At 37.9% G+C, this 14,454-nt stretch overlaps 1 long non-coding RNA gene and 1 pseudogene across 2 annotated transcripts in view; both read left to right on the forward strand.

The window, feature by feature from the left end:
* The window catches only part of LOC132003620 (uncharacterized), a 173,356-nt gene that overhangs the window by 35,125 nt on the left and 123,777 nt on the right, over window positions 1–14,454 (forward strand). The gene's annotated exons all lie outside the window — the stretch shown is intronic.
* On the forward strand, window positions 11,990–12,152 carry LOC132004651 (U2 spliceosomal RNA; annotated as a pseudogene).

The raw sequence follows: 14,454 nt of genomic DNA on the forward strand, positions 1-14,454 counted from the left end.
CTACGCTTCTTGTCTCTCTGATCCTCACCCTTCTCCCAAAGTCCTGAACAGAGTTGGGGGCAGATGGGAATGTTGCCATCATCTCTGGGGCAAGAGTGAGTATGTAAGTCATTGAGAGCCCAGCCAAGCTACCCTGGTTTTGGGAGGAAGAGCTTCCACCCTCCCCAGCTATGCATTCTGCTTGTCTGCTCTGGCATCCCCACGCCTCACCAGGGGCCCCACAAGTCAGGGCTGGGTTGTCACCAAGTGTTCAGACAGGATATGGTGCAAATGAAGCTGCACTGAGCATACCCCTTCCCTGTAAGAGCTAGTCTTGGGTGTTCCCTGGGGAGACTTCAAGTCTAGAAGTTCCTAGACCTTTCTAAGGCTAAATGTCCTATGTAAACACAGGTACTCCTGCAGCAATAGCACAAATCAGGGGTGATCACTGGACACAGGCCTTCTCATTTCTTCCAAAGCACTTAGTGTGCCGGTTCCCAGTTGGGCCTTGTGAGCTTGCCTGGTACTCGTATATACCACATCTTATTTAACTATTCGTCTGTCAATGGACATCTGGACTCTTTCCATATTTTGGCTATTTTGGACATTATTATATAAATATAGTGATGCATGTGCCCCTTTGAATCCCTATGTTTGTTTCTTTTGGATAAATATCCAGTAATGCAGTTCCTGGGTCATAGGGTAGCTCTAAGTAATCTCTACACCCAACATGAGACTTAAACCCTGGACCCTGAGATTAAGAGTCACATGCTCCTCTAACTGAGTCAGCCAAGTATCCCCACAAAGTGTTAAGTGTGCTTTATTTATACTTAAACCTGATTCTCAACTGATTTCTGTGGTTATGATACTTAATCTTTTCACCATCTTTGAATCTTGGATATATTCTTAGTTTGTTCTTTGGCTTTCATATAAATATAAAGTCACCAGGCTGCCTGTGGAATTTTTGGAGAGAAGGCTTATAAACATCTAATAAAAGATTTTATTAGAGAGGAACTATAATAAAAATATAGAATATAGATACTCCCTTACCCCAAATCAGTCTATATATGACAGTATTTGTTTTATAGGCAAATTTTCTTCAACTTAAGTGCTACCATTGTCATAGGAAGATTTCCTTCATTACGCACCCCATACAACTCGGCCAGTTCCACATTTCTACTTTTGCAAAGGATTTCTTTCCTTAAATATTAAACTCACTTTTTTTCAAAAACAAAGTAAAAAATGAAAACAAAACCTATGGCTCTCAAGAAATAAGATCTCTCATTTAAGGGGTTAGCTGGTGAAAAAGAAAGTCTGTTATGAATCTTATTTTCTGATTTTTCTTATTAATGACATATATATGTATATATGGCATGGCTATATATATGGTCCCTGATTTATTTGTATTTTATGAATCAGAAATTAAGCCCTTTCCAGTCCCTGAAGGTAGTTGGCACTACTTTAATACAAGCATGGGATTGTTATTTATTAATTTTATTTAAGTGAGCTCTATGCCTAATGTGGGGCTTGAACTTATGACTCTGAGATCAAGACTACTGACTGAGCCAGCCAGGCACCCCAAAGTGATTTTTAAATCAGGGATGCAAATACTAGATAACATTATAAATACTAAAAGTTGTGTTTCTATTTATGTTTTGTCTGTATTTAGTTAAACATATCAAGCAAGTACAAATTTAATAGCATACATATGACTCTATAATTTGGCCCTGCCCACCACTCAACTTAATTTCTTATTAATCCCCATTAAGTCATTGCACATTGGTCACACTGGTCTTTCTGCACAGCAAACATGCCAAATGTCTGCCTGGAACAGCACTATTATACTTTCTGTTCCCTCTACTTGGAATATTCTTAGTATTTTATTTCTTTCCTTTGATCATTGGAATGAAAGCTCTAGGGTAGCAGGGTCCCCATCTATTTAGCAAGGGTCTCAGTAGAAAATGGATGGTACAGAAAATCCCAAGAAAGTTTCTTTTTTTACAAACTGGTTATTTTTTTTAGGGTGTTATTTACAAAGAGCCAAGTATGGGGAAACCCTGGAGCATTTGTGAAGTTACCATCTATAGGCCCCAAATGGCTGGAGAAATAGTTATAGTAGTTAGTAGAATGTAAAAGAGATAGTACACAAAGTCGGCTGCCTTGAAAGATCAGTTACTCTCCCTGGAGAGACACAGCAGGCCCAATGTGTCCTTTCAGTGAGCAAGCCAAAAGAATTAAATACCCTAACCCCATCTTCTTTTCCACTGTGTTCTCCTGCCTGAACTCCATTGGCCAAACTAAACCAAAGCATGAGAACCATTTTTTTTTTTTTAATTTATTTATTTGACAGACAGAGCTCACAAATAGGCAGAGAGGCAGGCAGAGAGAGAGGGGGAAGCAGGCTCTCCACCAAGCAGAGAGCCCAATGCGGGGCTCGATCCCAGGATCCTGGGATCATGACCTGAGCCAAAGGCAGAGGCTTTAACCCACTGAGCCACCCAGGTGCCCCTCATGAGAACCTTTTTGATATGGACTGTTAGATAAGTCTCTAAGAGCAGAGTACAGAGTGGTGAAGGCTGAGGAGTGAATCTGGAAGGGTAAATGGAAGACATGTGTCAACTAGTGTATTTGCACCACCTAGAACAAAGCCAGACACAAGGATTTTGGAAATGTAACAGCATGAGGTATGTCATATACCAATACAATTCACCCATTAAAATGTTTAATTCATTGGGTTTTAATATGTTCACAGAGTTGTGCAACCATCATCACAATCAATTTTTGAGCATTTTATAACTCCCTCAAAAGAGGCTCCTTTCCCACTAATAGTGAGTCCCATTTTGTCCATATCCCAACCCTAAGTAACCTCTGATCTACTTTCTGTTTCTGTGGGTTTTTGCCTATTTTGGACATTTTAAATAAATGGAATCATAAAATAGGTAGTCTTTGTGACTAGCATTTTTTACTTTTCTATTAATTTATTTCTTCTTTTCCTTTTTAGATTTTTATTTTAATTCCACTATAGCAAACATACAGTGTTGTATTAGTTTCAGATGTGTAATGTAGTGATTTAGCAATTGTATACATTACTCAGTGCTCATCATGATAAGTGTACTCTTTAATTCCCATCACCTATTTCACCCATCCTCCCACCCACCTGGTAACTGTTTGTTCTCCATAAGTAAGAATCTGCTCCTTGGGTGCCTGGGTGGCTTAGTGGGTTAAGCCTCTGCCTTTGGCTCAGGTCGTGATCCCAGGGTCCTGGGATCAGGGCCCGTGTTGGGCTCTCTGCTCAGCAGGGATCCTGCTTCCCACTCTGTCTGCCTCTCTGCCTACTTGTGATCTCTATCTCTGTCAAATAAGTAAATAAAATATTTTTTAAAAAAGAGTCTGTTCCTTGGTTTGTCTCTCTCTTTTATTCCTTTGTTTTGTTTCTTAAATTCCACATATGAGTGAAATCATACGGTATTTGTCTTTTTCTAACTGACTTCATTTAGCATTATGCTCTCTAGGTCCATCCATGTTGTTGGAAATGGCAGGATTTTGTTCTTTTTTATGGCTGAATATATTCTGTTGTGTATATTTATCACATCTTAATCCATTCATCTATTGATGGACACTTGGGCTGCTTTCATAATTTGACTATTGTAAATAATGCTTCAAAAACAAAGGGATGCATGAATCCCTTTGAATTAATGTTTTTGTATTTGGGGGATAAATACCTAGTAGTGCTATTACTGCATGGGTAAATACCCAGTAGAGCTATTACTGGACTGTAGGGTAGTTCTATTTTTAAATTTTTGAGGAAATCATACTGTTTTCCACAGTGGCTTTACTAGTTTGCATTCCCATCAACAGTACATGATTGTTCCCTTTTTCCCCATCCTCGCCAACACGTGTTGCTTTTTTTTTAAAGATTTTATTTATTTATTTATTTGACAGAAAGAGAAAGAGCACATGCACAAGCTGGGGGAGTGGCAGGCAGAGAGAGAGGGAAAAGAACACTCTGCATCTATTGAAATGAACATATGATTCTTATCCTTTCTCTTATTGATATGTATCACCTTTACTGATTTGTGAATATCACAAATAATAATGATATTAATATAATAACATTATTCATATTTATTATGGTATATTATATTTATAACATATATTTTATATATCATATTTACACATAATATATTTACAACATATATATTTATAATATATATTTATAATTTATATTATGTATTTTTATTTATATTATTCATTTATAATATATTGTATATTGTATGATTTATATATACTTATATTTATAATATATTAATTTATATATTTATCATGTTATATATTATATATGATAATAAAATATAATACATAATATAATTAATATTCACAATAAATGTGAATATTTGTGAACCACCTTGCATCCCAGTAATAAATTCCATTTGATTATGGTATATGATTTTTTTAATATGTAATGTGTTGGATTTGGTTTGCTAATATTTTGTTGAAGATTTATGCATCTATATTCATCACGGATATTGGCCTTTAATTCTCTTTTCTTATCTGGTTTTGGTATCAGGATAATGCAGGCCTTGTAGAACGATTTTGAAAGTTTTCCTTTCTCTTCTATTTTTTGGAATAATTTGAGAATAGGTATTAATTCCTCTTTAAATTTGTGGTAGAATTCATCTGTGAAACCATCTGGTCCTGGACTTTTGTATGTTGGGAGTTTTTATTTTGTTTTTTTACTGATTTAATTTCATTGCTGGTAATCAGTTTATTCAAATTTTCTATTTCTTCCTGGTTTAATTTTAGGAGATTATATGTTTCTAGGAATTTATCCATTTCTTCTCCGTTGTCCAATTTGTTGGTATATAATTTTTCATGTATTCTCTTGTCCTTTGTATTTCTGTGCTGTGACTTGTTACATCTCCTCACTCATTAGTTTTTGTATCTCCTCGCCCATTTCTTATTTTGCTTATTTGAATCCTCTCTCTCTCTCTCTCTTTTTGGATGAATCTAGCTAAGAATTATTCAGTTTGTTGATCTTTTCAAAGAACCAACTCCTGGTTTCATTGATCTGTACTATTGCCCTTTTAGTTTCTGTTTCTTTCATTTCTTTTTTTTTTTTTTCATTTTTTTTATTTGAGAGAGAGAGAGATAGCAAGAGAGAGCAAGAGCAGGGAGGAGAGGGAGAAGCAGACTCCCTGCTGAGCAAGGAACCTGATGTGGGACTCAATCCCAGGACCCTGGGATCATGACCTGAGCCAAAGGCATATGCTTAACTGAGCCACCCAGCTGCCCCTATTTCATTCATTTCTGCTCTATATTATTTCCTTCCTTCTACTGTTTTGGGGTTTTGTTTGTTCTTTCTTTGCTAGTCCCTTTAAGTGTAAGATGAGGTTGTTTATTTCAGATTTTTCTTGCTTCTTGATGTAGGCCTGTATTGCTATGAACTTCCCTCTTAGAACAACTTTTGCTGCATCCCAGACATTTTTGGACCATTGTGTTTTCATTTTTAATTGTCTCTGGAAGGGCCTATTTAGCTAGAGCAATGCCATCCGGTTAAACACTGATTTTGTTGTTTATGCAGTAAAACTTAAACTGACCCTGCCCCCTGTCAGGGAACTTAGTTAAAAGCAAGTCCTGGAAACCAGTCTCAGGTAACAAAGCCCAAATACAAGGGTGGGTCGGGCCAGATGGAGACATCCAATGGGGGGAGGGGGCGCATACTGTCTCCCTAGCTACCAAGGAGTATGGGCCCTGCCTTTTGGGTGCCAAGGTGATAAGCTAGTTCAAATATCTACTATAGGGTAAATTGTAATTCAATTGGTCACTCATGTGTGACCTAGCATGCCTGGGCAGCTTTCTCTGTGTGTGTTGCATTCTCATTGGCCAACCTGTGCGTGGCCAGGCCTAACCAGATACCTTTCCCCTTAAAAGCTAGTCTGTAAGGCAGAGAGAGGTCGCCTCTTTGTAAGAGATGGCCCTGACCGGTCGGTTTGGTTCTCGATGCTTGGCTCTAAATAAAGCTTTGCTTGACCTTTGCTTTGTATCAGTCTCGCACCTTTGATCACGGACCTATTATTGGGGGACCTAACAATCTCCATGTACTTTTTGATTTCCTCTTTGATTTTTTTGGTTGACCCATTTATTATTTAGTAACATGTTATTTAACCTCCGTGTATTTGTGCTCTTTCCAGATTTTCTCTTGTGCTTGATTTCTAGTTTCATAGTATTGTGGTCAGAAAAGATGCATGGAATGACTTCAGTCTTTTTTAATTTGTTGAGACTTGTTTTATGACCTATTATGTGATGTATTCTGGAGACTGCTCAATGTGCATTTGAAATGAATGTGTTTTCTATTGTTTTAGGAAGGAATATTCTGATTGTATTTGTTAAATGCATCTGGTCCAATGTGTTATTCAAAGCTGCTGTTTCCTTGTTGATTTCCTGTTTTGATGATCTGTCCATTGATGTAAGTGGGGTATTAAAATCCCCTACTATTGTATTACTATTGATACTTCCTTTATGTTTGTTAATAACTGCTTTAAGTATTTGGGTGCTCCCATGTTGGATGCATAAATACTTAATTATTATGTCTTCTTTTTGGATTGACCCTTATATAGTATCTTTCTTTGAATCTTGTTACAGCCTTTGTTTTAAAGTCTATTTTTTCCAATATAAGTATTGCTACCCCAGCTTTCTTTTCACATCCTTTTGCATGATAAATGCTTCTCCACCCCTTCACTTTTAATCTGCATGTGTCTTTAGGTCTGAAGTGAGTATCTTGTAGGCAGCACATAAGTGGGTATTGTTTTTGTATCCATTCCATCACCTTATGTTTTTCGATTGGAGCATTTAGTCCATTTACATTCAAAGTAATTATTAACAGGTATGTATTTTTTGTCATTTTATTATTTATTTTATGGTTGTTTTTGTAGTTTTTCTCTTTTCTTCTTTTGGTCTCCTCTCTGGAGATTAGTTTGCTTTCTTTAGTCATATATTTGGATTCCTTTCTCTTTATTTTTTGCATGTCTATTATTGTTTTTTGACTTGTGGTTACCATTCAGTTTGTGTGTAACATGTTCTGTATATAGCAGTCTGTATTAAGTTGATAGTCACTTAAATTTGAACCTATTCTTTACTCCTCTCCTCCCACATTTTAGGTATGTATGTCATACTTTACTTCATTTTATGAATCCTTTGACTGATTTTTACAGATAGACTTATTTTTACTGCTTTTGTGCTTCCCTCTTTCCTTACTCTTGGGTATGGTCTTTCCTTTCCACTCAAAGGGGCCCCTTTGACATTTTTCTAAATGTAGGGGGTCATGAATTCCTTTAACTTTGTTTGTCTGGGAGACTCTTTATCTCTGCTATTCTGAATGATAGCCTTGCTGGATAGAGTATTCTTGGCTGCAGATTTTTTTCTTTCAGCACTTTGAATATATCATGCCACTGTCTTCTGACCTGCAAAGTTTCTGCTGAAAAATCAGCTGAAATCCTTATGGGGTTTGCCTTGTGTTTAACTGCTTTCTTTTCTCTTGCTGCTTTTGCAATTCTTTCTGTATCACTATTTATTGTCATCTTAATTACTATGTGTCTTGGTGTGGACTGCCTTGGCTTGATTTTGTAGGGGGATATTTGTGCTTCCTGGATCTGGATTTCTGTTTCCTTCCTCAGATTTGGGAAGTTTTCAAATGTTATTTCTTCAAATAAATTTTCTGCCCCCTTTACTTTTTCCTTCTCCTTCTGGGATCCCTATCATGTAAATGTTATTACATTTAATGGTGTCACTCATTTCCCTAAGTCTCTTCTCATTTTGCATATTTTTTTCTTACGTGCTCAACTTGATTATTTTCTGTTACACTGTTTTCTAGGTGACTGATTTATTCCTCTTCATTGAGTCTGCTGTTTATTCCATCTAATGTATTTTCTTTTTTTAAACATTTTAAAATTTTTATTTATTTTTATTTGTTTACATTTTAAAAAGGATTTTATTTATTTGTTTGACAGAGGGAGGCAGAGCAAGAATACAAGCAGGGAGAGTGGGAGAGGAAAGTAGGCTTCCTGCTGAGTAGGGAGCCTGATGTGGGGCTTGATCCCAGGTGAGATCATGACCTGAGCCAAAGGCAGATGCTCAATGACTGAGCCCCCAGGTGCCCCTCTTTTTAAAAATGTTTTTTTAAAAAGATTTATTTATTTGAGAGAGAGAGGAAGAAGGGGAGAGCAGGAAGAGGGGCAGGCAGAGAAGTAGAGAAACCCAAGCAGATTCCCAGCTTGAATGAGGAGTGTGAGGTGAGGCTTGATCCTAGAACCCATGAGATCATGACCTGAGCTGAAGCCAAGAGTTGGATGCTTAACTGACTAAGCCACCCTGGCACCCCTAGTGTATTTTCTTTTAAAGACTTTATTTGAGAGAGATAGAGAGAGTGGGAGAGAGAAGGAGAGGTGAGATGTACAGGGAGAGGAACAAGCAAACTCCATGCTGAGTGCAGAGCCTGATGCAGAGCTTGATAACCCTGAGATCATGACCTGAGCCAAAATCAGGAGTTGGACCCTTAAACAACTGAGCCACCCAGGTGCTCCTAATGTATTTCCAATTTCATTTATTGTGTTCTTCATCTCTGATTCGTTCTTTTTAAATCTCATTTTTTAAGGATCTCAGTGGTGTCTTCTACTCTTTTCTCAAGTCCATTGAGTCATCTTTATGATTATTACTTTAAATTCTCTAACAGGTAGGTTACATATCTCTGTTTCACCTAGGTGTCTTACTATGATTTTGTCCTATTCTTTCAATTGGGATCTCCTTATTTTATCTCACTCTCTGTGTGTGTTTCTGTGTATTAGGAGACTTCTACATCTCTTGCACTTGACTGGCCTAATGAAGAAGTCCTGCAGTACCCTGACATGCTGTGTCCCCTATTCACCAGAACCTGGCACTACACGGGTCCTATGGGTGATGCATGTGCTTTGCTGTTCTGGCTGAGCTGCTTTTTCCTTCAGTCCAGTTGTCTGAAGTGGCTCTATCTGCCTTTTGTGGGTATCATTTGGCCCTGTGGTATTAGTGGGCCAGTCTGGGGATGCCTTGGGCTTGAATTGTGTCAAACCAGCCATTTGCCAGAGATGCAGTAGTGCCAAACTATAGTGTACTTTCCCTGTATTGGCCCTGAGAAGGTTCCATTTGTGGGTGGGGCTTGCAGTCAGACCAGTTATCTGCCTCCAGCCTACTATTGGGATCGCCATCTGACTGGTGTGTTATCTTTCCCTCTCTCTGGGGCAGGAATCACTTTGGAGAGTTCTGGCCACTTTCAAGGCTGTTCATACACCGCCAAACCTGCAGCATCACAGGTTGCGGTTGGGGGATGGAGGGATGCCACCAAGCTTTGCCTGCCCCCCAGTCCTCTGCAGGAGGGTCCCTCCAGTGTGAGGACTGAAGTGGTCTAGCTTCACAGAAGCACAGCATGGGGGTGGAGTCATATGGAACGACAGTGGTACCAGCAAGCTTTGCACACCCCCATTTTTCTGTGGAAGAGGCTTTGCAGCTCCCGGACTGAAGCTGGACGTCCAGAGGGATGGATTGGCAGAAGCACAGTGCAGGGGGGCTGGATGATAGTGCTTGCAGATTAGGTAGTGAGTCTTACACGTGGCCATGTGTTTATCCTGAGGGTGGGGAGAGAAATGGTACCTGCCAGTTCCTTTGTTCCTGAAGGAGCTCCCAGCTATTCTGTCCCTCTGGGATACACTCTGAGTTAGTAAATAACTCCCTCCCATATGTCCCAAAGGCCTTTCAAAACTACTGCTTCTATGCTGTGTCTTTGTGGGTTGTTTATTGTACCGTCTCTTTAAGGACGGGAACTCAGTTTCCTTTTACCCTTCTGTCTCTCCCAGAGCCAAGCCTGCTAATTTTTTTAAAATTCCAAGTTTTAAGTCCTATTGGTTGTAAGAACTTCTGAAATTCAGCCTCTCTGCTTTTCAAAGCCAGATGTCATGGGGATTCATCTTTCCCATTTTGCTTCCTGCCGCGGGGGTCTATTTCTCTCCCCTCTCTGTGCCCTTGGCATCCCTCCCTCCCAAAGACAGCCCCATGGTCTCTTTAGTTACCAACTGCATCTCTGCCCTTCCTACTTTCTTTGATGTGGCTTCTTCTCTACATTTAGTTGTGGAGTTTGTTCTGCCAGTCTTTAGGTTGTTTTCTGGGTTATTTACACGGATGTGAGTTTTACCTGGTCAGAGTATCAATGGGATGAGGTGACACTAGGGCACTCTTACTCCACCATCTTCCCCAGATGACTGGCTTCTTTTGCTTAGCATGTTTTCAAGGTTTATCTGTGTTACAGCATGTATGAGTACTTCATTCCTTTTTATTACTCAGTGATATTCTATTGTATGAACATGCTTCATTTTGTTTATTCATTCATCACTTTCTTGGTATTTGAGTGATTTCTGCTTTGGGGTATTATGAATAATGCTGCTATGGACATTTATTTATAAGTTTTTGTGTGGACATATGTTTTCATTTCTCTCAGAAATATGCCCAGAAGTGGAATTGCTGGGTCATATGTTAACTGTGTGTTTAAACTTTGAGGAACTCCAGATTGTTTTCCAAAGCAATTATACCATTTTTTATTCCCACCAGCAATGTATAGGGGTTCTAATTTTCCCACATCCTCTCCAACACTTACTATTATCTGTCTTTTTTATTACAGCCATTCTAGTCCATGTGAAAGTATATCTCATTGTGGTTTTGATTTTTATTTCACTGATGACCAGTGATGTTGAACATTTTTTCATGTGCTTATTGGCCATTTGTAATTTTTTTTTTTTTGGAGAAATGTCTTTTCAGATATTTTGCCCATTTTTAAATTGGGTTACTTCTTTTTTAAAAATGGAATTGTAGGGGTTCTTTATATATTCTAGATGCAAGAGTTTTTCTCCCATTCCCCGAGTTGTTTTTCACATTTTGTTTGTTTGTTTTTTTATTTAAATAATTTCTGTACCAACATGGGGCTCAATGTAGACCTATTCATACTGACATCAACAGATTTCTAACATATATTAAATGAAAAAAAAAAGCCAGTTAGAAAGCAGAATGTTTAGGATAATACCATTTTTATTTTTATTAAAAGAATAAAAAAACTCTCCATATAAGAGATATAGCTATATATGTCTGAGAAGGAAAATTCAATGTTAAGTGTTAAATTATGAGTGTTTTCCATTGCTGCTCCTGCTCTCCCAACCTTTCTAAGCCAAATATGGGATTACTTTGGCTGAAAACTGGAAAAGCCTATAAACTGCTTTACTTGAGAAAAGAATAGGAAAGCATAAAGGAAAAGCAAGAGAAAGGGAAGGAAATTTGAGAAAAGGTGTTTTTGAGTACAGAGGGAGAGAGCATGAGTGTGCAAGCAGTTTTGTGAGATGGAGAGAAAATGGCTAAAGTAGACACATTGGAAGTTTTATGGTGACATCCAATATCATTTTCATGTTATTCATTTCCTCACATGAAAAATGTAAAACCATGGCATTTGTTCCCTTATTTCAAGGCCAAAGTTTAAAGTAGTGAAATAAAAATGACTTTTCATTCTCCAATGCTTTTAAATCAAAGCTTTCTCATTGATAATACTAAATAAACCAGCTGCCTTTATTTTTGAAGGCTTTGAGTAAACTTAATTTTCATTACAGATATTTGTTCAAGTTGCTGTAAGCAATTGGGATTGTCAGCTATATAAGATGTGTATATGTGTGTTTAATCACCTATTTAACACTTTTTATCAGCTTCAGTTCATAGCCTTCTGCAGTTTCAATAATTGCTTGCCTGTATATAATTTTTCTTTTTTAAAAAATAGACTGTTTTTAAAAAATTTTAAATAAAAGACTATTTTTCAGAGCAGTTTTACATTCACAGCAAAATTGAGAGGAAGATACAGAGAATTCCTATGTACTCCCAGTCCCCACAAATACATAGCCTTCCCCATTATCAGTATCCCTCTATAGAGTGGTACATTTGTTATAATTGATGAATCGCTTCTCGGCCTTTTGGCTAAGATCAAGTGTTATAATTGATGAATCTACACTGAATTACACTGAATTACTGAATCTACACATCATTATTATCCAGAGTCCATAGTTTACGTTATGGTTCACTCTTGTTGTTGTATATTCTATGGGTATGGACAAATGTGTAATGATATATACCCACCATTATAGTATCATATAAAGTAGCTTCTTCACTGACCTAAAAATTCTCTGTGCTCCACCCATTCATCCCCCCCTCCTTGCTAAACCCTGGCAAACACTGATGCTTTTACTCTCTCAACAGTTTTCCTTTTCCAGAATGTCAAATGGTTGGAATTGTACAGTCTGAAGATTGGCTTCTTTCACTTAGTAATATTCATTTAAGTTTTCTCCATGACTTTCTTCTTAGTGCTGAATACTTTTCCATTGTTTGAATGTTCCACAGTTTATTTGTCCATTCACTAACATACAAAACTCCTTTGGGTATATAACAAGGAGCCCGATTGCTGGATTGTTTGGTTTGGGTATGTTTAGTTTTTTTTTTTTAAAGATTTTATTTATTTGACAGACAGAGATCACAAGTAGAGAGGCAGGCAGAGAGAGAGGAGAGAGGAGGAAGCAGGCTCCCTGCTGAGCAGAGAGCCTGATGCGGGACTCGATCCCAGGATCCTGGGATTATGACCTGAGCTGAAGGTAGAGACTTTAAATCACTGAGCCACCCAGGCACCCCGGGTATGTTTAGTTTTGTTAGAAACTGCCAGACTACCTTACAAAGTGGCTATACTATTTTGTAGTCCCAGAAGTGATGAGTGAGAGTTCTTGTTGCTCCACATTGTTGCCAGCATTTGGTATCAGTATTATGGATTTTACCATTCTAATAGTTGTGTGGTGTAGTTGTATAGTGTTTTAATTTGCATTTCTCTGATGACATATGATTCAGAGCATCTTTTCAAATGCTTATTTGAGTTCTTTGGCAAGATGTCTGGTAAGGTCTTTGGCCCATTTTTAAATCGGGTTGTTTGTTTTCTTATTGTTGAGTTTTAAGAGTTCTTTATGTATTTTGAATAACAGTCCTTTATCTGAAATACATTTTGCAAAGACTTTCTCTCACTATTTGGCTTGTCTTTTCATTCTCTTGCCAGTATCTTTTGCAGAGCAGAAATTTTTAATTTTAATGAAGTCCAGCTTACTAATTTTTTCTTTCTGGGATCATCCCTTTGATCTTGCAACTAAAAAGTCACCACCAAATCCAAGGTCATCTAAGTTTCCTCCTATGTTGCTTTCTAGGAGTTTTATAGTTTTGTGTTTTACATTTAGGTCTGTGATCCATTTTTAGTTAATTTTGGGAAGGGTAGAACATTGGTGTCTAGATTCATGTGCATGTCCAGTTGTTCTAGCACCATTTTTTGAAAAGACTGTCTTTTCTCCAATGTATTGCTTTTGTTCCTTTGTCAAAAATCAGTTGGCTATAATTATTTTATGATTATTTACTACTATTATTATTATTATTTTAAAAAATATTTTATTTATTTATTTGACAGAGAGAGAGAGCACGCACACAAGCGGGGGAGTGACAGGCAGAGGGAGATGCAGGCTCCCCACTGAGCAGGGAGCCCAATGTGGGGCTTGATCTCAGGATTCTGGGATCATGACCTGAGCCTAAGACAGTTGCTTAACTGACTGAGCCATCCAGGTGCCCCTTGTTTACAATTATTATTATCAGTTTACTGTAGTTCTGGGCTCTGTATTCTGTGTGATTGATGTATTTGTCTATACTTTTGTAAATACCACATTGTCTTGATTACTGTAGCTTTATAGTAAATCTTGAAGTCAAGTAGTGTCAGTCCTCTGACTGTATCCTCTTTCTCTCTTTTTTTTCTTTAAGAGAGGGAGAGTGAGAGAGTGAGTGGGGGATGGTGGGGAAAGGGGAAGTGGGAAAGGGAGAGAGAGAATCTTAAGCAGACTCCATACCCAGCATGGAGCCCAGTGCGGGGCTCCATCTCACCACCCTGAGATCATGACCCAAGCCAAAATCAAGAGTCAGATGCTCAACTGACTGAGCTACCCAGCATCCCTGTGTCCTTCTCTTTCAATATTGAGTTGGCTATTCTGGGTCTCTTCCCTCTCCATATGAGCTTCAAAATTAGTTTATCAATATCCACAACGTAATTTCCTAGGATTTGGGTTGGGATGGATTGATCTGTAGATCAGGTTGGGAAGAACTGGCATCTTGACAACACTGAGTTTTTCTACTTATGAACATGGACTCTATCTTCCCATTTATTTAGTTCTTTGATTTCATTCATCAGGGTTTTGTAGTTTTCCTCATGTATATAATTTTGTATGTTGCAAATTGACCTTAGAAATTATTATACGAAGTTAAACCAGTTTATTCTACTCATACAGTAAGTCCTGGTTCATATAAGCTGTAGGAACCAGGATCCAGACAGCCATACTAAGGACTTCTTGG

Source organism: Mustela nigripes, chromosome 16 (assembly GCF_022355385.1).
Source record: "Mustela nigripes isolate SB6536 chromosome 16, MUSNIG.SB6536, whole genome shotgun sequence".
In the NCBI taxonomy this organism is placed as follows: Eukaryota; Metazoa; Chordata; class Mammalia; order Carnivora; family Mustelidae; genus Mustela; species Mustela nigripes.